The sequence below is a fragment of the Falco naumanni genome, chromosome 7 (assembly GCF_017639655.2).
Source record: "Falco naumanni isolate bFalNau1 chromosome 7, bFalNau1.pat, whole genome shotgun sequence".
NCBI classification, from domain to species: Eukaryota; Metazoa; Chordata; class Aves; order Falconiformes; family Falconidae; genus Falco; species Falco naumanni.
The window spans coordinates 45,144,198-45,165,751 of NC_054060.1; the positions used below are offsets into that span (position 1 = coordinate 45,144,198).

The 21,554-nt window shown below is 43.7% G+C and overlaps 1 protein-coding gene across 7 annotated transcripts in view; it reads right to left on the minus strand.

The window, feature by feature from the left end:
* The window catches only part of TSPAN18 (tetraspanin 18), a 124,679-nt gene that overhangs the window by 79,670 nt on the left and 23,455 nt on the right, over nt 1-21,554 (minus strand). Inside the window, exon 1 of one of the 7 annotated variants that reach the window (XM_040600321.1) lies at nt 19,891-19,912. The exons of the other annotated variants lie outside the window; for them this stretch is intronic. The gene's annotated coding sequence lies outside the window, so the exon portion shown is untranslated. Of the gene's footprint in view, nt 1-19,890; nt 19,913-21,554 lie in introns of those variants that run through there. 7 annotated transcript variants of the gene reach the window in all.

Below are 21,554 nucleotides of genomic sequence, written 5' to 3' on the forward strand. Positions count from 1 at the left end.
AATTGAAAAGGAACTTTGCACTGACAGACAAGGGAGCGGCTTTCTGTCAGGTAGCTCAGCCTGCATCATGCACTATAGCAGCCTCATATTCAATTGATAGCCACCTGCTAGATATCAGTCCTGTATGGCAGCCAGCTATTGCAGTGGCTTGCTCCACCGTGCCAACCACACTAGTGCCAATCCATCCTGCAAAAGCAAACTTCATGCTTCTCGGCCACAGATGATGATGAACGAAAGCCTTTGTCTGAGACCATAGATAGGAATGAACAGACCTGGGTTTTTTTCCAAGCTGTTAGTTCCATAATAATGTGTCACACCCACTGCACACCAGAATGAAAGTAGCGGGGGAATCTATCCCCCAGGATAGTGCTCTAAGCATTACTGGAAGGAAGCCTGCCTCAATTCCCACTGAAGGGAGCTGGAGGAAGCAGAGATTCATCCATACATGCAGCCACAGCAGCTAACTATGTTACTACTATTTTTTCCAAAGCTTCCCTGGGTCTGACTGTCAAATTTGTCCTCTGTGCATGTAACTTTTGGATGTCCAGGCCACAGCTACAAACATCCATCAATACTAGTGCTGGTAGAACACAACCAACCTCTGTTGCTCCTGAACACAAAGTCTTTCTACTCCAGGTCTTTCTCCCATACTCTGAAATCATCATTCAGGTAACATGGCTGTAAACTCCATGTATTTTAATTCCTCAGTTTCTAAGGCATGCTATCTAATGCCTTTATTTCATTGAGAAGAGAGCGGAAAGGGATAGAAGAAGGATAACTAAAAGAAAAGCATTCTGCAGTGCAAGGAGATTTCTATCACTCCTTGGTCTTTGTTCAGATACCTAGTATGAAGGAGAGTCCAGATCAAAGAAAAGGGAGAGACATAATTCTGAATTAAGTCCACTGGGAAGCCTGGAGTTTTTATTCTCTTGTAAAACACTGGGTTTACTCAGGAGGCAGTTCCTCCTTTCATCTCTTTCACCCCATGTGTTGCCACGGGGTTTGAGAGACTGACTGCCTGACCCCTTCTGCAGTTTTATGCCACTTCACCCCAGCCAGCTTCAGTAGGACCAAGTTGAGTTTGGTGCCTCCCCTCCTAGCACAAGCATAGCTGATACTGTCCGGCATTCAAGGAGTGCCTCCAGGGAGGCTGGGGAGACTGACTGTTATCCCCATCAGCATCTTCTGGAAGACAAGTCCGCCCCTCCGAGCCTCTGGGTAGCCAGCTGTAGTGAGCAGCCATATCAACACAGCACAGCACTGGTCTGGCCTCCAGCCAGCAGGACTTGCCAATTTAAACAGGTAAAGTGAGACACAGCCCAGCCCTGGCATGTTCTGCAGGGGCAACCAGCTTCCAAGGAGGAGTTCGGCAGCAGCTGAGCATGGCATGCTCCGCAGAGCATAGCAAGGGGGTAGCTGAGCAGGTACACACTGGATCCCCTATTTCTGCCCTCCTCAAGGCAGCAAAAGAAGAGACTTTGGGGCCTGTGCCCCTTGTGTACCTCCCTCCACAGAGGAAACACCTCGGGTTCTGCCTGAGCCCAGCTGCAGCATGAGCCAGAGGCAGTCACCAGCAGAGCCATCAGCACAGAGCTGAATTTAAAGGCTAGAGGTCTTAAACATAAGATCTAAAAGATGATATTTATATTCAAATTGTAATTTAAGGTTTACATGTGGGGACAGCATATACACACAGTCACCAGACTGCCAAGTACTACATGGAAAGCTGGAGATGATAGGAGGGAAGGGCCAAGCATCCTGCCGGGGTCTTCATGCCCCAGCTCCAATGCAGAGTCCCATTGTGAACAACAGATCTCAGGGGAAACACATCTGAGGAAACATCCCCTTTGAAAAATCAAATAAATAAGCCCTTCCCTCTCTGAACAGACTGAAGTATACAAACAGTTAAAGTCCCAGCTGCCAGCATAGAAGGCTAGTCACTTATGGATCATCATGCCCAGCGCAAGAGAAGGTACTCTCTAAAGGTCCCTGCTCCACGTGTGCACTGAGGATGAGTCTCCTTTCCATCTAAGGGTAACAAAAAAAAAATCCTCTCACTCCTGAGCTGTGCCAAGCACACTGGAAGTCAGGGTGGCAAATAACAGCATTATGCATCAGAAAATGAATTCTGTAAAATTATGCATGCGGACACACAGGGCGGGGGAATCAAACTTCTCTCAGTTGTGGCAGACATTAGCTCTTCAGTGTGTGCCTGCAGACTCCCTGATACCCCCAAAGGAAGGGATGTGCAAGGCCAGAAAATATCTCCCCCTGCCCTCCTTTTAATGAAAATTTCTCACAGCAAAGATAGCCTTAAATGAGCATATGATACAGAATATAGGCTGGATTTTCTGCTTACTTCACTCTCACAGCCCCGTGACTCCATTTGCTTTGGTGGTGTCACTCCTGGTTTATGAAGGAGGGAAAAAATCAGGTCCCTGGTGTGCAACTCCAGCACCACACTGTAAGTGTTTTCTTGTAAAGTGGCTCAGTCATACTCTCATAAAATAACTAGAGCCAAGAGTGATTTTATGAGCTTAGAGGAAAGTGTCTTAAGCAAGACACCACAGCATAGGTTGTGAAAGGCACGAAACAGCATATATACCCTTTGCCCTAGGCTTGTAGCAATCTCTGACTGCCGACATCTGTTAATTTTAGCAGACTTCCTAACTCTGTTTTTAAAACAGCAAAATTAAAGTCCTTACAACAGATAAGACTGAGTAAATGCACACACCATCCTGACAAGAAATCCTACTTTCCATGCCCATTAAACCTGAAACCTTTTCCAATCTTCTCTAGCAGCTGCAAGCATCCTTCTGAAAGTTTCTGGGATGCCTGTTAGCTATCTGCACAGCAAGTAACAGGAGCCTCTAAGGATGCCTGTCTCTCTCCTTGCAGAAGGAAAGATAGAGATTAGATTTGTCAAATGGGGATAAGAAGTTAACAGGGCCGATAAGGTTAGACATGCCAAGCAATTCAGCAAACAATTGTGCAAAGAACGATTAGATCTAGGCTAACTAAGTATGATAAATGCTGACTTTAACCCAATTACTTACAGTGATTTTAGAGGTCTGGGAAGAGCTGACACTACAGCATGGTAATCAATGAATGTGCATGAAACTGGGCAGGCTTCCTTCCCCACCCCACCTCCCAAATAAATAGAAATCCAAGTTTAACTGATCTTGGGAAAAGAAAGTTCTCTGAATTTTTCTAAATTTAAAAACTTTGTCCTGGCTCTAGCCAGGTCTTAGCAGCAGGGAAATCAAGATCAGATCCCAACATTTTTTGTTTCTATTTCAGAAAACTAGCTTTCCTTAAAACGTTCATGGTCCTATGCAAGTTTGAAGACAATGGAGACATATGCTCAGTATCTGCTCTTTCTGAAGAAGCCTTTTCCCCCCACAAATAACATCATCTGGAACAGTCGAAAGAAAATATTTGTCTTGCAGAAGTGCTCCATTCCTTTTCCTCTGGCCTACGAGCCAAATACCCCGAGGTCATTATCTACCCAAGCTGGTGTCTCCCCACTTTCTGTGGTTCTGCACCATCACTTTTTAAGAGTGAAAAATCACACCAGAGGACAACCAAGGTCTGTGGTTCACCTAAGTCACACAGGCATAATGCAAAGATCAAGGGGTTTGTGAAGACTATTTTCATCAGATTTATAAAACTCTTGATCAGAAAAATAACCCTGTCTCTTAGCTGCACACCACCACATGACATTCAATAATAACAAAGACAACAACTGTAGGTTAGGTCAGAGAGTTTCTTAGTCAACTTGGCTTTGATGTACATGGCTTCAATAATAAACTCATTTGCTGTTCATGTTTTCAGGCTGAGGCCTTATCCAGAAGGAATACTGGCTCCTCTTTCTGTTTTTTTTCCAAAGCATCTTTCATTTATGTCATGAAACACATTGACCTATGGATTTTTTTCATTGAATTTGATTTGTGGTCCTGGGGTGTCATAGCACCAAAATATTTCTTTGGCATTTTTTTAAAGAGCATACATACATTCACACATGCTTCAACAAACAGGTTTTGAACAGGGAAGTTTTGTGGGAAATTGCCTGAAGAGGTTTAAATAAATTAATGCTATTTTATTACCCAGATTTGTAGAACACAAATACAGCTCCCAGTCATTTTTAATTTTTCAAAAAATTCTGTACACTAGGAAAAGCCTTGAAGTTACTCAAACTGGAAAACTCCAGGCCCAAGGGTTATTCTGTAGAAAACACTATGAAAACATTTTTTATTGCAAGCATTCACAGTTACAGTGTTCTTTCATTAAGCTGGATGTCCAAACAGAGCTGAACGTAAACAGGATGCACCAGCATGGTCTGTGCTGAACCAGCAAATTAAATACAAAGATAAATGAAAGAATTTTGCTTCAAGATTGTGCACTCCCTTACAACACCGGGACCATGGTGTCTTATGTGTATTTTCTCCCTGCAATGCTTTTACGAACCAGGAAAAGTCTAGATGCTACAGAGAGCTGGAGTGCTCAGAGGCACCTGCCTGCCCAGAAGTCCATGCACTTCTACTCATGCTGGACTCTGCAGGGCACATCCAAGCTGCACACACTTGGTCCCTGTGTTACCAGGGTCATGCCTGCCAACAGTCCCACTAACAAGCCACTCAAAGGCAGCTCCTCATTAGTAGCAGCACATCTCCGGTTTTAAGTCTAAATGACTTCCAGGCTAAGCTAGTATGCAACTGTAGTAGCAAGCAAAATTCCTCCAAATCAGCTGTGATAGACCCTGGGTAAGCTCTGTGCTCCTTGGTGCTCGCAGACACACCGACTCAACTCAGGATCACCAACACAGGTAAGGAGAGTTTAAGAACCTAATCTCTTGTGTTTTTTCCTAAAGAGTTTAAGGAAGTTTGACTGGTAAGCAGGTGAGGGAAGCAAAGTTTTACATGGATGACATTAGTTGATTTAGAAGTCTTTGTATTTCAATGTCTTCATGGTCAGAAATGTGCTTACCACCTGGGTGCTGGGCACAACTGCTAGACCGGGAAAAGTGTGAAACAGCAATGGCTAGAAGAATTATCTAAAAATAAACTACTCAGATGCACAAGTGATTTGTTATCTCCAGGAGGAGGGGTGGGGTTAAAAATGGTGTGGGAAAGAAACCATGTGAAATGATGAGTCAGCAAGTAATCAGCTAAAACATCTAACTTTAGCTGTGGAACACTGGCCCTCTGGAAATCATAATTGGAGCAGAGCCTAATACTCTCCAGCTGCTCTTTTTCCTAAGCTCAGGGCACCAAATTCAACCAAAAAGGCCAGGGCAGACACAGGATAGTCTTCCTGCTCGCTGAAAGATTAAACACCCCCTCCTATGAAAAACAAACTGAATGAGGCACGCAGCTACTCCTGGGCTCTTCTTCACTCCCCAATTCACCCTGTGACACGAACACTGCCCATGCTTGCTGGGAATCTGTGTGGCACCGCAATTATTTCTGTTCTTTAAACAAAGCTCTGCTGGGCTGGGATGACTAGGTGCTTAGAGCCAAGAAGCAAGCAGTCTAATTTTGCTTGGCAAGGATTCCAAGCTGGCAGTACCTTGAGGGACAACAAACCCAAGCAACGTACAAGGGTTTAATGGTACTCGGGCCAAGCCAAATTATGAAGATGCCAGAATGCCATGAATTGAGAAATCCAGGGTAGGAAGCAACCATGAGCAAGCCCTGCTCACAGGGCAGTGGGCAGTGAAAGCTGTGCTGATCTGCTCTGCCCCAGCCATCAGGATCACAAACCCTGCCTGCCACAGTTCCAGCCAGCACGGGTACAACAGAGCTAAGCTGTTAAAAGCAGTTTCTTTACCAATACAGGCAAAAATCATCCTTGGGCATGGAGGCAGCTTAACTCAAAACATTAAATAAAGCTGATCTTCATCAGAGTGTTGAATTCGTCAATACAGCCAAAAGAAAGAATAAAAAGAACAGTCTCCAAAGAAATTAAGCTGCCTCTAACCCTGCTTATTGTCAATTACAGCTTTTGATGGCTTACTCAACAAGGGGCTAAATACCACTCTGCCCTAGCCCTGAATTCCCACATAAGGTATAAATCTTCTTTAGCCCCTGACTTCAAACTGCTAACAGCTATTCCTGCTACATGGATTGCACCCACAGGAGAAAACAATCTTCAGGAGAAAGTACTCAAAACCAGAACAGTGGTTCTGAGGGTTTTCAATCTGCAGTGTGTTTTGCTGAACACTTCTTCAAGAGCTTGGGCTCATTTGGCAGAAATGATAACTACAGCAACCTCAAACAGAACAGGAGAGATCTCAGCTCTGCAAGAGTCAATTTGCAGTACCATGCAACACCTCAGCACCAGAGGGTTTCCCTCTCTGGCAATATTAGTTCTCACCGATCTGCATTAGAACGCAATGTTAGTGCAGAGGAAGAGTCCAGTGGTTTGTAGTTAGGAGTGGAACCTGTGAGACAACTTGTTTCAAACCCTGCTTTACCACAGATCCAAATTTTATTCAAATAAGTCACCTCCCTGGGCTTCTTCCCCTGGGAATAAAGTCCCTGCCCTACTGCACGAAGGCTTGCAAATCCCACCAAGTGCTGCATGGCTAAACTGAAAACCAGGGTGGGTGAAAGAGGATTGAAAAAGATGGAGGCTGTCCAAACTGAACCAGATGGGAGAGCTCCCACACAAAGGAACATATTACCAGCAGTGTCTTCTATCATTTACTCCTTGGTTGGTCAGATTTCTTCTGGAATAGCAGCCATTGATAGTAAAGACATGTGAAAGCACAACTTCTACAGAGAAAGTGCAAGCCCCAAACTTCTTGGCTGAAAGGTATGTTAGTACAAGCACTGACTTGCTCCAGCTGTCACTGCTGACTTTCAAACCTTTACTACTGATTCTCTTCCATTTGTAAGATACTTAAATGATGTTTAAAAATATACTTCGCAAAGCATCGTATTTAGCTATGAAACTTATCTCCTGCCTTATGCAATATACTGGCACCTGTTTTGTCCTGGGCACAAGAGGAGAGGAACAGGAGGGAACAACAGGGGCAAAAACTGCAGGGAAAGGAAATCCCCAAACCTTTTTATGCACCTGATAAAGAATAGCAACACCATGCCATCTGCTGAGCTTATGAATTGTGAAATCCCCAGAAAAGCTAATGGCAGAGCAAACAAAGAGGTAAGACCTAAGACCAAACAAATATAATATTTAAGGGGTAAAAAGCTAGCGTGTGAAGTGGACACAGACATCTCCTTTCCCCCTTAAGAATAAACCTCATACCTAGTACAGGAACAGAAAGTTCGTCCTCCAGCCCATGTATTGTGGAAAAAATTCAAACTGGCAGAGTACTACATACCCACTATTGCATTTCAACTTTGCACCCTAATTGGGAGGAAAAAACCCAAACCAAACAAATGGAAAAAACCCCAACAACACCACCACCACACAACCCAAAAGAGACAAATCATGGTGGAAAGGCATTGAAGAAGACATAGCAGGAAAGTAAGAGGAACTACATTTTTGAGAATTCCTTGTAAGCTCCAGCACCTGAAAATTAGGCTGAGATACTGCTGCTTATAGGAAAGTAGTGAAGAATGCCTTCGGTGTATTCCTTTTGCAAAGGATTAGAATAATTTTCTTTTCATTCCACATGAAGATTTACAGTGGGCTTTAATCCCTCCAAAGGAGCAGGCAGGATGCCTGCATGAAGGATGGACATGGAAACCATGCAGACAAAGACTGCTATTGGAATAACATTTACTTTAACTCTAATTTTCTAGTGACACATAGAAGTGTTTGAAAATAATAAAGGTTGTCAAAATATTTTCCATAATAATCTCCTACATGCAGCATATTTACAAGGCCAGCACAGTTTCCTACCCAGCTGGTGCACTAGCTGCTACCAGGAGATTCTACAATTACTAAGATGCCATCTCAGCTTGGGTGGGAGCTTGCCTTCTCACTACAGGCTGAACATTCCCTGTCCTTGTTATCGCGTTGTTGACTCTCTTAGCATGTACAGTATCCTGCATTCTCACAAGTGGTGGCATTTGAGTAGTTGAGGATTTCTCGCTTAAGGGTAACTACTGATCCCAAAGGTATCCACTACCCCAGAACAATGGCACGGGGAGGCAGTATAGCTCTGTAGGCAGTATAGCTCTGTAACAGGTAGTGCCTCTGGGCAGACTGGGGAGGACAAAAGCAAGTCACAACTCCCCTGCTTATTTCACATCGCCATGGGTACATACGAAGGACTCAAGGGTATGGGAGATTTCCATATTTGCTAAATATCACTGGCAAGACAGACAAATTTAAGATGTACTCTCAATTTGAGAATGGCAGATTCATTCCCACCAGGCAAGCCCCACTTCCCATTCCAGGCCTGGTATACAAGCTTTGGAACAGAAATCCTGAGGCTCTTTCAGACCTTCATTTAATGCCCTAGTAAAGCTTCTCCCCCCACCCCAATTTATTTTTTTTTTAATTGGAAATATAAAAAGAGAAACAAACAAAAAACCCACAAAACCCCACAACAGGGTGAGGCGCCCATGCTCTCTGCCATAGTAACATTCACTAATTAAAACACAAAGCAGCCAGGGCTGCAGGATTAATGGACATGGTTTCCTCTTTTCAAGTCTCGCCTGCTGACAGATCGCCTCATTCCTTCCTTGCTCTTGAACCTCTCAGAAAAAAAAAATATTCCAGTTTGCTTATCTTACAGTGTGGGGTTGCCATGGAAACCGCATCCCCCTGTGAGATGCTCTGTCATAACATTTCAGCACTGTATGGAAGGCTTAAAGACACAGCATCCTCTGCTCTGAGGGCTTCTGAGCCAGCCAGAGTCTTCACAGATGAGCAGCTGTCAAACCTAGGGAAAGTCTGAAGTTGGGAGGGAGAGATCAAGAAGTAACAGTAGAAATATTCATTTGTTCAGTTCTTTGCAAAAATGCACTTCTTGCATTGGCAATTAATATTGACCAACAAATACTTCAATTTGGTGTAAGACGCATTTTGCCGTTTGGAGAACCTGCCTCCTGAAGCCTGTAGAAAGAAAGAGTGCTGGCACCAAAACATAACCCCATCATTCTACCACAGGGTAGCACAAAGCACCTCTTTAGTCAGGGTTTTATGTCCGATTAGTCTCTGAGCCCTATTTTCTCAGCCTTTTCATAAGAAAGGAGGGGAAAAGTAGTAAGCACAATAATTGCCCATAATGGGAACAGGCCTCCTACAGCCTGCTCCTTAATTACAGGGATGGCTTCCAGGCTGTAATCACTAGGGGTCCAGATGGAAGTTCTCCAAGCTCTTTGAGGGACAGAATGTGTCAGTTATTAATTAAACATACGAGGCAATTAGCCTCAAAACTTCGTAGTAAATCACTACAGCTGTGTTACTTTTGCTTTTTCCTTTGGTGAGTGCAAGTCAAATGCACAGTGCATTTCCCAGGGGGGTCACCAGGACTGCAGCCAAAAAGCATTCCCAAACAAGACCTTTGTTGTTAGATGGGGAAAAGTATCTGCAGAAAGCTTGTTTTCAGAAGTCAGCTACTTCACAGTCACATCCCTCACAAGACACGATGGGTTCTGCTTATGATAGCTATTGACTGCTCAAGCTGTTGGTGTGCAAAGCAGCTGAATTCTCTCTGCCACCCCAAACAGCAGCCTGAAGTTGTTCTGGTACAGCAGGAAGAGGAAACCATTCCTGTGGTTAACACGGCCCATGTTCCAGCATCGGCTATCAACTGTCATTCATCATTTGGAGCTTGTCAAGACTTCTATCTCGGTAGACTCAAGCACACGTAGGACCCTGTTGCTGTTGGTCACGCATTTGAAAATGAGATGCTATTGCGTTCTTTGCCTATCTCCAAGTTCAGAAACCAGGCCAAAACAACCATGGTGGTTAAATCCCCGTTAGTGATTTATTCCAGTATTTGTATTCACAGAGGAAAACAAACTCTCCTGGTCACATCAAGATAGCTTAACATCAGTGCACTGTTATCCTGTGTTCTACTCCGTGGTTCAGTGCCACAGTTGGAGATTCTATCATCTAGAAAAGCCTCGGGATTTTTTCCTACATTTTTCTCACACATAGCTGACAAGTGATGCAATAACTCATTACTGACAATACTAAGAACTGGGTGCTGACCTCAGCCCTGTTTAACATATAAAGCACTTTGACCCCCTCCTTAGACATTTTAGCATGCTGGGAGAATACACTTGGAGAAGAGAAGTAGGAAAACTGGAGAACACCACATGCAGCCATCTAATTGTGTGCTGTAAGGTCCCACTGCTACTTGGCAAAACACTGCAAGAGGAGTCTAGGAGGCTCCTTTGGAGTCAGCAGCCACTGAATTCTCAAGAAGCAGGTCTGTTGGGTCTACCAGCAATAAGTCATGATTGCTTGCACGGTTCAGAGAACACAGCAGCCTGAAGGAGACTCAAGCCCACTGAAGTTACATAAATTAGAGAACACACACATCCTCTTGTCACGGCACAGGATCAAAGAGTGCCAACAGCATGCCAAGTAGCCATTTACCTTTAGAGGACAGCTGAATTTAACAAGGTGACAAATGACTGATGTGCAGAATAGTAGTACTTAATGTGAACAGCTCTTCTTTATAAATATATTTTCCCCCTTTGCTCAACAGGCTAGATCTGAACAAAATCAAGTGGCTTCTATAGCAAGCCATATTGCTACACCGAGCTTTTTGTGATAGAAACTGGATGCAGCTTCTCATGTTCACCTCATCCCTGTCCTTGTGATTGTAACTCATGTTTGACTGCCACGTAAGCCAAGAGACATTTATGTGAAATTCTTGCTGATTTTCTTAAATGGATCCTATCAAATTCAAACTGAAGTACTGAATACTAAATATTTCTGAAACTAAAACCTTTCAGAATATCTGAAGACAGTGAACAGAAAGTAAAGCAAAATCTTTGATCAAAGAAGTCTGACCTGAGTAAAGTTTAGTTGAATGAGGACTTTAGAATGGATTTTCAATGTCTCTAAAGCTTTATGCTCTGAAACAGGTAGATAAAACCTCAATATATGCAGCCACATAATTCATATCTTTAATGGGACTTTCAATAGGAGATTCTGGCAACAAACTTTTCATTTCTCTGCACAGACCGTGCAATTCTTGGTGCAGACTTGACAGCATTTGCTTAGCATCCTGAAGAAAAAGGCAGGGATGAAAAGAGAGCTTGTGATCCATAAGAATAGAAATGCACCTTAGTTTGGTATATTTAAGATTTATTCTAGAAAAGGGGGTGGGAAGACGGCGTGGACATGACACCACCAAACCCCACCCCCAGGAACTAAGTCACTTGCTATCATTCCCTTTTAGGAAGGGGCAAGAATGAACTTTCAGCAGGCACCAGTTTCAAGCTAGTTTTCTAAATGGGATGTAGAAAATTAGTCATTATACAGCCCTGCCCAGAATAGTCAGAATGTTACAGCCACAGAGGTAGTATTTCCATTTTCCCTAGCCAAAAAGAATTTAATACTAAACTTTAAAAAAATGAAACTAATTTAACCACGCTAGTACATTTAAACCTTGAGGGTCTTTGACAAAAGCAGGGACAGTGTTCAGTATACAGAAGGTTACCCAAGAGTAACCTGATAAAAAACAAGCATCAAAAAATCAACTCGAACATCAAAAGAATAATCTCTAATTAAATATGCTGGGGATTTTGTCAGCCTATTACCAGGGTCTTGATTATCTCTTCTGATTTCCCAGGGCTCAGGCAGGAATAACGACATTAAATATTCTGTATGTACTTGGAAGAAAAGAAATGAGGGAGAACTGACACAAATAGCTTAAGATTACTCTTAAGATCTTACACCTTATATTTACAAAAATGTGGAACTTCGACTTGGTCAACTCAGAACATGCTGTCACTGCCAAATAAGCCCTAAGTACACTGTGACCAAGGAGCTTCTGTCTTATGGAGGTGACTGGCAATATGATACACCACTTCGTGATGCACAGGCAGACTGCTTTTGTCCTTCCAAGCTTTTTTTTTTTTTTTTTAATGGTTCTGGACCTCTCTGCCTAATTGCACCCACTTCATCTGTGAAGAGAGATTTATAATGGAACATAATTTTGAGGGATTAACTTTGACGCTGGTACATGGCCCATGCAGAAGTGACAGCAAAAAAAAATTATATTAGCTGTTGCTCCTGCCAAAGAATAACAGAGAAGCTTATTACACAGGCAATCAAGCTCCCAAATTAGAGCTGATTTTCACCCCATGCCACTTTACTGCTGTTAATGATGGGAAGCAGCAGCAAACATGAAGCAAAAAGCTATCAGGAAACTAGCTTTCAATTTTTATTATTGAATGAAGCAACCAAATTCCTTATTCAGGTACAAGCATCAAAGGTAATGAGAGCTGAATACAGACCACAACAAAAGCAGAGGAATGATCAGGAATGACCAGGGTTCCTTACCAAAAGGTTCTCAGGGAACTTCTAGTCCAATGTGTCTAATTCACAGGGCTAGGAGAGCATCAGTCTTCTCCCTTCTCCCCACTCCCAAAGAATTCTACCACAAGCTGTATCCAAGGCAAGGCTGAATGCTTTTGGGAGCCACAACCACACTTATCTGGCACTATGGCCTCTAGGAAGGCACACAGCTACAGCTACAGCAGCACTCCCCAACCCAGAAACAGGGCTACTCCCCACCTCCTGTGACACCCCCAGTGAGGTGAGAGCACTTCCAGCAATTTGGGACCTTCTGTACGCCAGAGCTTAACTTGTGACATTTAGATTTGTTTTAACCCATGGAGACCCCAGTACTAACTATGATCATAGCCATCATGCTCCCACTTGCAAAAGGGTATAGGTAGGAAGACAGGCCTCTATACACAGGACTCTCTCTACCAGAAGTGTCTTGGAACAGAGTGCAAGTGGACAGGACTTTCACTACAAGCAAGCCATGAACTACGGTGCTTAAAATATTGCCATTGCTGTGATTCACTGCCACTGTGATACTACTAACACACTTGAACGACTGGAAGCAATGGAAGAGAAATAAATCTGAAAAAACAAGAGAAACTGGGCCCCTTAGTATTCAACAGAAGAAAAGAGGGGGTCTGGAGATCTGTCATCTTAGAAATACCCAAAGGCACAAGCCAGCCTTAAATACACACAACATGATGTGCTTTACTAGGAAGCAAGGTTAGAAACAAGCCCTCTACCCTAGAAAGGCCATGAGGCATTGTAACCAGAAACTTCACACTAATCACATTTGGCTTCACTTCAAAGTGATCTTGACTCCCCACATCACCTGAACAGTTTTCTGTTCCCTGTGCTTTCCCATGTGCTGTTGATGCCTCCTTGCAGTTAGTTAAAAGATTATTTCCTTTCTCCTGACTTTCACACCTTCCAGGTAAAGGGCAGCTTCTGTGATGGAAGGGTCTCACAGGCACTTGCACAAGTGCCTATCTACACAAAATTATTTCTGTTTAATTTTTCTTTCAAAAGCAGGCTAATGCCTTGATCAGCTCCCACTGAGATCAGTTGGATTTCTTCTACCAAGTTCCAAGCTGGAGTCAACTGAAATGGTGTGTATATATGTAAAGTTTGTTGATAGCTTGCACAGAACCTCTGTGGATTAATCCAACCAAATAAGGATCGTTGTCACAGACAGTTGGAGACCCATAAAAATGGGACAAATCTCCTTGCAACATGCCTAAAATGTTACAAGTAAAATATTTCATCTTAATCTTCTATTTCTTGCTATTTTGACACCGTGCTTCCCACATGGATTGGTTGTTGGCCTCAACTATAAACCTCTCCACATAGTCTCTCTTAAAACTATTGTTTAGCAAAACTGGTTACATCTGTTCACATTATGCATGGCCATTCTTATGGCTGAGTAGAACTACTTTATGGAGAATATTCAATTATCCCAATATCTCCAACTGCTACTGACAGGAGGCATTGTAGTCAGAGGCAGCAAGGGACAGACCTGTCCTTAGACCAACTCTGCTACAGGAACACCTCGTTCATGTCACGTACTCCCGAGTGTGGCAAGACCAAGCTGACAGTCTGGGACTGACAGCTCTGTGACAGCTTCTGTTCACTTGCTAATAAAGTCTAGAAAAGCTTTTTATGGTAGCTGGCCGAAGCAATAATAGTAACTTGAGGTATGTTCCTGCTACATTTACTTTGCTAGTGTTTGGTTTATCGGTGTACTTTCATAAATTTTCAAGGTGGACCCCACTCACCAGGGAACACTCAGATTAATCCCAGGACAGCTACCTTTAAGGATGCAAAGGCCTACCTGGTAATTCTGCTAAGGAGTATGTGACTCACCACTCTAGTATCCATTCATGCTGTACCTTGGACTGATATCCACCAAACAGATACTTAAGTTATAGCTCCAAAATAGTTATTACACACTGAATAAGCAGTATTATGGGTGACAGACTGGAGGGTAGCATTAAACAGGGCAGATGCAACCATAAGCTGAAGAACACACTGAATAAGGGAGTAGACACATGGTTGTATCATGTTCTGCAGGCACTGCACAGGTCTAACGTTGGGGAAGGGGAGCAGGCAGTGACTACAGCTTATTAGGCTCTCTGGAAAAATCTGCTCCCAGCCTCCAAAAGCGAGCTTTTTGTAAATCAGCCAACAGCTCCTTAATGTACAACCTCACCATCAACACTACATGGGGAGCGATGCATCTCATCAGGGATGGCTCCAAAGTGCTACACCAGCAGAAGTAACAAAGTAAATTACAACACTTGTTCTCAGTGCCATTACAGAAGAAGAATAACTGGAGACAAGATTCTAGAATATGAATTGCTTACAAAGAAAGCGAACACCATACTCTAATCCAGATAACAAAGCACATTTAATGTATGTATAGCTGTGGTCCTGATAGCATGAAAGCTTATTGAAGGGCCAAAGGCTGCCAAAAATACACTTCAAGTGAAAAAAACCAAAACATAACCACAACAAAAACCACACAAAGACACAGATGCAATGGAGGAGGAGTAAAATAATAATTTGTGGCCTCCTGTGTGCGAGGCCACAAACCATACAAAGGGGCCTTCAGGATCACATGGTCTACTGCTGGACATTCACATCTGTGGCACATTCAGCAGACCCAAATCAAACACACTACAGCTATGTCTGGGTAAGGTGACACAATAGTGCTGTGTGGAGATGCAATTTCAAGTTCCATCAGCACTGTGGGCACTGCATCCTACCTATTTAAGGCTCTGTTTACTAGTTGCACTGATGTAGTTGTATTACTTCCAATTCCAGAAGCACTTTTCCAAACAGTACTACCTCTGGCATCTCTTCAGTGCAGTATAGTCAAGGGCAAAAATAGCTTTTACACCTCTTTCTATTTCTCTTCCTCTCTGCAGTTCTGTTTCTCTCCTTGTGAAGAGGAGAGCAACATCAGTTAAGTCATCCAGCAAACGTAAAATGGTTATAGCTCCTGCTAAAAAGGACACTACAGCCATGAAGCTACCACTGCAATTAGTGATTTGAAGTCTAATGAAGCAGGAAGCAGCAAACTATGCAATAAAAGTTTTAGAGAATATCCACACTAAGCACATCAAGCGCACATTAGGCTAGAAGCAGCTGTGGTCATACCAATTTCAAGGTCCCCAAGATGACTTTTACATGTGCCTGAAAGAACCTGCTTTATTCAACACCTTTTAAGCCTGATTGAATCAGACAGTCTTAGAGGTTCTCACATATGAGGCAAGCTAGTTCAACAGCTATGAGCACTCTCTTCAGTCGTATGCCCTTGCCCTTTAAGCTTGCTTTAGGTATCACACTGGAAAGCTAGAGCTTCATTAAGCTATCCAGGCATGCAGATTGTCTGATTGAGCTAGACAACATCTCTACAGCAGCAACACCACTAAGGGCAGGGTCACACTTTGCTTTTCATACCGGGCTGGCTGTTGGAGCTGGGAGATGGTAACACAGACCAGGAATCAGGAGCAGCCACTAACGATGCTGGCTCTAGCACAGATCTTATCCATGCAACCCTGCTTTGGCAACTCCCATGGCGGCCCATCATACTTCTGTGTCTCAGTCTTCTCATCCATGTAACAGGGGAAGCCACAGAGCATTTTTGTATCTCACTGGAGCGTTGCACTACCTATAGTTTGCTCACCAACAGAGACAACACAGTGCACTTCCTCAGGTAAACACATCAAGAGACAAGCTCTAGTCCCAGCTTGAAGGATATATGAAAAATTAATATCTAAGCCTCCTTTATCCCCATCAGGAAACCACCCATCCTGTAATTAGCTTTGAAATAAGGGAAAAAGCACTAATTGTTCAGAATTATTTGCTGTCTGAAACGCCAATGTCTAAAAGTATGCATTCTCTGCAGTCATGAACTTGCTCTATCCCAGGGCTTGGGAAAGTACCAGCTTCACTAGGGCACAGCACTACCCGTTGAGAGCCCCACTGCGGTATGCTCTACAGAAACTTGCCTGCCTGGACCTAGATTTTAAACCAGAACAAACATATTACTGTGAAACACGTGAGACATGTCTGAGCGAGTTATTTCCAGGTGATTTTCCCGTGAACATCTAACAAAACTGAAGTTTACATTAAATATACGCTGAGGATTTTCTCTTTCTTTTGAGGGCAACCAACATCGGAGCTCCTCTGCCCCAGGAGGTACTGGCACAACCCACCCTGATTAGACTCGGGAGGGGGAGCAAACAGACAATTACTCTGATAACAATCTTATCTGAAGACAGAAGTGAGATTAGCTGCCTAGCTGCAGTGATTCTTCCTCAGATATAGTGCTAAAAGGACTGACTAACCCAGCATGGAACAGAGAAGGAATTTCCCTACAGAGCACCAGGCAAGTAAAGCAAGGCGCAGTTCTTCCTCTCCTGGTCCCTTTCAAGCAGGGAGAATTATCGGTTAGGATCAAGTGGCCATGAACAGCGCAGGTTCTGGGCTAGATGTCCTCCTGACAATGCAACGGCTCGGCAATTTATTCCTTCTAGTTTTCTACTGATACACAGAATCTTATATGCAAAAAAGCAGTGAGTGAGATTGGCAGGGATCCTTCCCCACTGATAGGGAACAATTCCATCCCACTGTCCTTCCTACCATTTCATTTTTGCAGTCTACTCTCAAAATTATCAGATGGCAGAGCACACATTAGTTTTCCATGAACCTAATGAACAATGCTGTTGGGAAGTCCTCCTCAGACAGTTTTGATTTTATTTCTCGAACTTGACCCCATTCTTTTTAGTTATTCCCTTTACAACAGCCAAACTAACCCCTCTCCCCGGGTGTTTACAGCCTTCACATCTCTGGAACAGTACAGTAAGAGAAAGGGCAACATCAAGGGATATTAGCAGAACTTCTCTGAGATAAGGATCCCAGATAAGCCTGCACTTAAATCTCACAAAGACAGAATAATTACTATAGTAACAGGACAACTGCTCAGAAGGTTGCTTACACCATACCTATACCAACAGTGTTACACTGGGGGCTTGTAAGTATTCCCTGCAATGGACACGACAGACCAGACTTGAGATGTCAACTTAGTTTCTGGTAAATCCAGATGCTGTAGGCTCTGCTGTGAAGCTGGAGGGGAATCTGTGTGTGTATGGGGGCTGGGGGATCTTCAGTGGCTGAACTACAAACTAACTCCCATACAGCAGTTTCATGAACACTTTACATTGCCCAGTTGCTTAAGTAAGGGGACAAAGACCTGGGAAACACAGATTCACCAGAAATGCCATACCTGAAACCAGTAACAGTTTCAACAGCCTGGGTAAATCAAGCCGATGGCAATTTGAAAATTGATAAAAGAGAAGTTGTAGCAAAAAGGTAGAGGTAAATTACCTTCCTGCAGTATATGACAGCATTGTGCTTCATTATTTTCAGTTTTCTTTACGCATCCTTAAAAAAATACATAAGCAACCAGCACAACTGCTATATGTCTGCTTTGCTGATCTGAAATCACAGCATTTTAGTTATAATCCTTCATACAGGAAGTTTATTTATACAGACAGGGATTTCTGGAATTCTGTAGGATTAGTCAATCTGCAGCATTCTCAGTGCATGAATTTTAGCATCAGAATTACACTGCCTGGATATTCCATGCCTAGAGTAAATATTTGGGCTGATGAAGGTTAAACAGATTAGTCAAGATGAAGCCAGAGTTCTCTGCTAATTTACTCAGAAGCTTAAATATTGCTCTTCTTTAGTTAAGAAGCCTAGTTTGAAAGAAAACCCCGTGAAAGCAACAAATGTAACATACTTATCCAACCCGGAGTGAGACAGCACCAAGATTTCTATCATCTTCAGCATGTGACAAAGCTCCACACTGAAACACAAATCTCACACTCCTTGGCCTCCTTATGGGAAACGTGCAGAGGAAACAACAGCTCCAACACAAGCTTGCTGCTCTGAGTTTCAGCTGCACCAGGGAAATGGGATAAACAACCCCCCTCCTGGTTCTATTCAAAAGCAAGAGGGAAATAATTGGTGTGAAAACCATTTGGAGCTCAGTTACACTTTTGAGATGTGAAGAGGCAGTTATGCACAAGGCTGTCTGAGACCTGATCATGTCCGTAAGTCCTACCATGCAGAGGATTTCCAAATGTTCTCAGCAATGCCACACATCAGCTTTCATCAAAATCAGCAATAAATTCCCACCCATTATAGGCAGAGCAGTGTTAAATTAGGTCCAGTTCTGAGCTCACCTGCTCTATCCCCCAAGCTTGCTGTGCGGTTTTTCTGTGGCACATCCAATGTCTGATCCAAAGCCCCTCCACTGCGAATAGGCTTTCAGTCAGTTGGTGAAGGAACAGTAGTCAAGAGTGAAAAAGCCAAACTGATTGATCTCAGTTTGATACATGTAGATTAAGACTGAAAGCAAAAGGACAAGCTATTTAATAAAAAGAAAAGACAACGTGTCAGCTGGTACAAAGCTAGCACAAGCTAAGAGTTTGAGGAGGAGCAGGCAGGCATTAGGCATGTTTTGGTCCATTTGTTCTATTTCAATTTCCAAATACATCTTATTTAAAGACACAGACATTAAAATGTTTTCTATTAAGGCATCAGGAAAATAAAACTTGTGTTTCGACTACATGTCTCTGCAGAGGACTACTCCCACTTGCTGGCTTTCCACCCTTCACTATATCGCACCATCCATCCCCACTGAGGTTGTGTCTTGTTTACCACACTCTCAAGAAAATTTGTGTACAAATTTCAGACAATTTGAAAGAGAAAAAAAGTGCCTTCCCTCTGATCCACATTTACTCTGAACAGATGTAACATTCCTAAGAAGCTCTCAGCTGACTGCCTTTGAAGTCTGAAGAAAAGGGGGGTGGGGGGAAAACTCGACCTTGAAAGCTAAATTTCTTCCCTTAAAAGAAGTCTCCAGGGACTCTTGTGAGAAATAAAAAGCAAATTCTCCAGATCCTTATCTCACGCTATTTTTGAGACACTTTTGTTTTGTTCCTTTGCTCTCGTCATGTATTAGATTAAAAGACTTCCACAGACATGGCACACGTGCAAGCAGACCATTTGCCATACTGGATTTGTGCCCCCTGTGCCAGGGCAGCCCCCCCAAGCTTCAGTCCCACTTCAGCTTTTCCTTTTCAGGGAAAGCGCAGCACAGCTGCAGCTGCAGAACCAAGTGTGACAAGAAAGATTTTACGGCAGGCAGCTTGCAAAGAGAAGTTTTGCGAATGTAAAGCATTGACCCAACATGAATTCCCACCCACAAGCACTCCCACAGCAAGTCCTCCCTCATGATGGGTTGGGGTCTAGACAGCACTCTAACAGCACACAGCCTTGCACATCAACACCCCTTGGAGTTGTGCCATGGCCTCTCACGCCACCGTGGCTGGAAATACCATTATTTCAGCAGACACAGCTTGCACTTACCCCAAAATTGTCAGAGGTGACCAAGTTAACTTGAACATGGCAAAAAGGGGCAGCTTTTCCTGTTTTACCTCCCTCTGTCTGCTGCCATGTCCTCAGTGGTGTTCTCCTCTCCCAAGCTCAGCTCCTCCTCTATTAGTCTGCCCTATTAACCTTCTCCATACCCCACCCACCCAAATTTGCACATTATTAAGCATCCAGAACCTTTTGTTCAAGGTCCTTAAACAAAAGCACAGCTACCACATTTCCTGGCAAGAGATGTCTTATACCCAGCAGTCACTTAGGGCAGCTCTAGCAGACTCATTTCCCCCAAACACAAAAACAGGGCACACCAGACAAGCAAATTCAAGGACATGTCCTTTCCCGAATTCCACAGAGCAAGATAAGCCTGTGAGCCTTGTGCTTACTTTATCTTAACCAAGAGGCTTCCCCATTCTCCCACTCAGTAAAAAACTAATTATTTACCACTGAGGCACATAATAGGTTAAAGTTTCCTCTGTCTTGTCTCAGCTCCCTTTGCAGATTAGGGGAAAACAATGAAGTCTCCGCACTTTGTGATATTGCTAATGCTTCCTGTGGGGATAGCAGTGCCGGCTGCAAAGAGGATTATGATTATGGTTTAAAAGAAGTGTGCACTGTATTGCCGCAAGAGGCACAGGCTTATCAAAAAAAAAAAAAAAAACAAACCAACCAAGCTGCCCCCAAACTATGCACATGGGACTCCTGCCTGCCTTCAGTTCTGGCTGATGGCTCTGCCTCAAATCACACACCCACTTATCAGGAGTGATAAAGCAGCAGCTGAGCTTACAGGAGGCATCGGCAGTGGGGGAGTGGGGGGCGTGGGGGGGTGTGGGGCGGGGATAAAAGAGTAACACTGTGCAAGCAGCTTGCATACGTTCACCATCAGAACACACAGCAATGTTTACAGATCATCCCACCACATTCATCTGCAACAAAACACGGAGCTGGCCAGGGCACAGCGGAGCGCAGGAGCTGTGCATTCCTAGCCACAGTTGGGAAATCTTGAAAGAAAAAGTGTTGGTAGAGCTGTACTAGCTGTGGTGACATTGGCTGGCCTTCCACAGTCAAGACTACAAATGCTCTGAAAAGCACACCATTGTCAGTTAGATCTGCTCTGAACAGTTAGCTTTGAGTTACAGCTTCAAGTGCTGTTAAGGGCCTCTCTCAGACTCACTGGTGAGCACAGAGTTGACTCAATTTAAAGAACAAGAAATTGTCACTGAGCATTCATAAGACACATTCTCATAGAATCATAGGATGGTTTGCATTGGAAGGGACCTTAAAGATCATTTAGCTCCAACTCCCCCCACCATGGGCAGGGACACCTTCCACTAGACCAGGTTGCCCAAAGCCCCATCCAGCCTGGTCTTGAACACTGCCAGGGATGGGGCATCCACAGCTGCTCTGGGCAACCTGTGCCAGTACCTCAGCACCCTCACAGTCAAGAATTTCCTCCTTATATCTAATCTAAATCCACCCTCTTTCAGCTTAAAGCCATTGCCCCTTGTCCTATCACTACATGCCCTTGTAAAACATCCCTCTCCAGCTTTCTTGTCGACCCCTTTAGATACTGGAAAGCTGCTGTAAGGTCTCCCTGAGGGCCCTTCTCTTCTCCAGGCTGAAGAATCCAAACTCTTTCAGCCTGT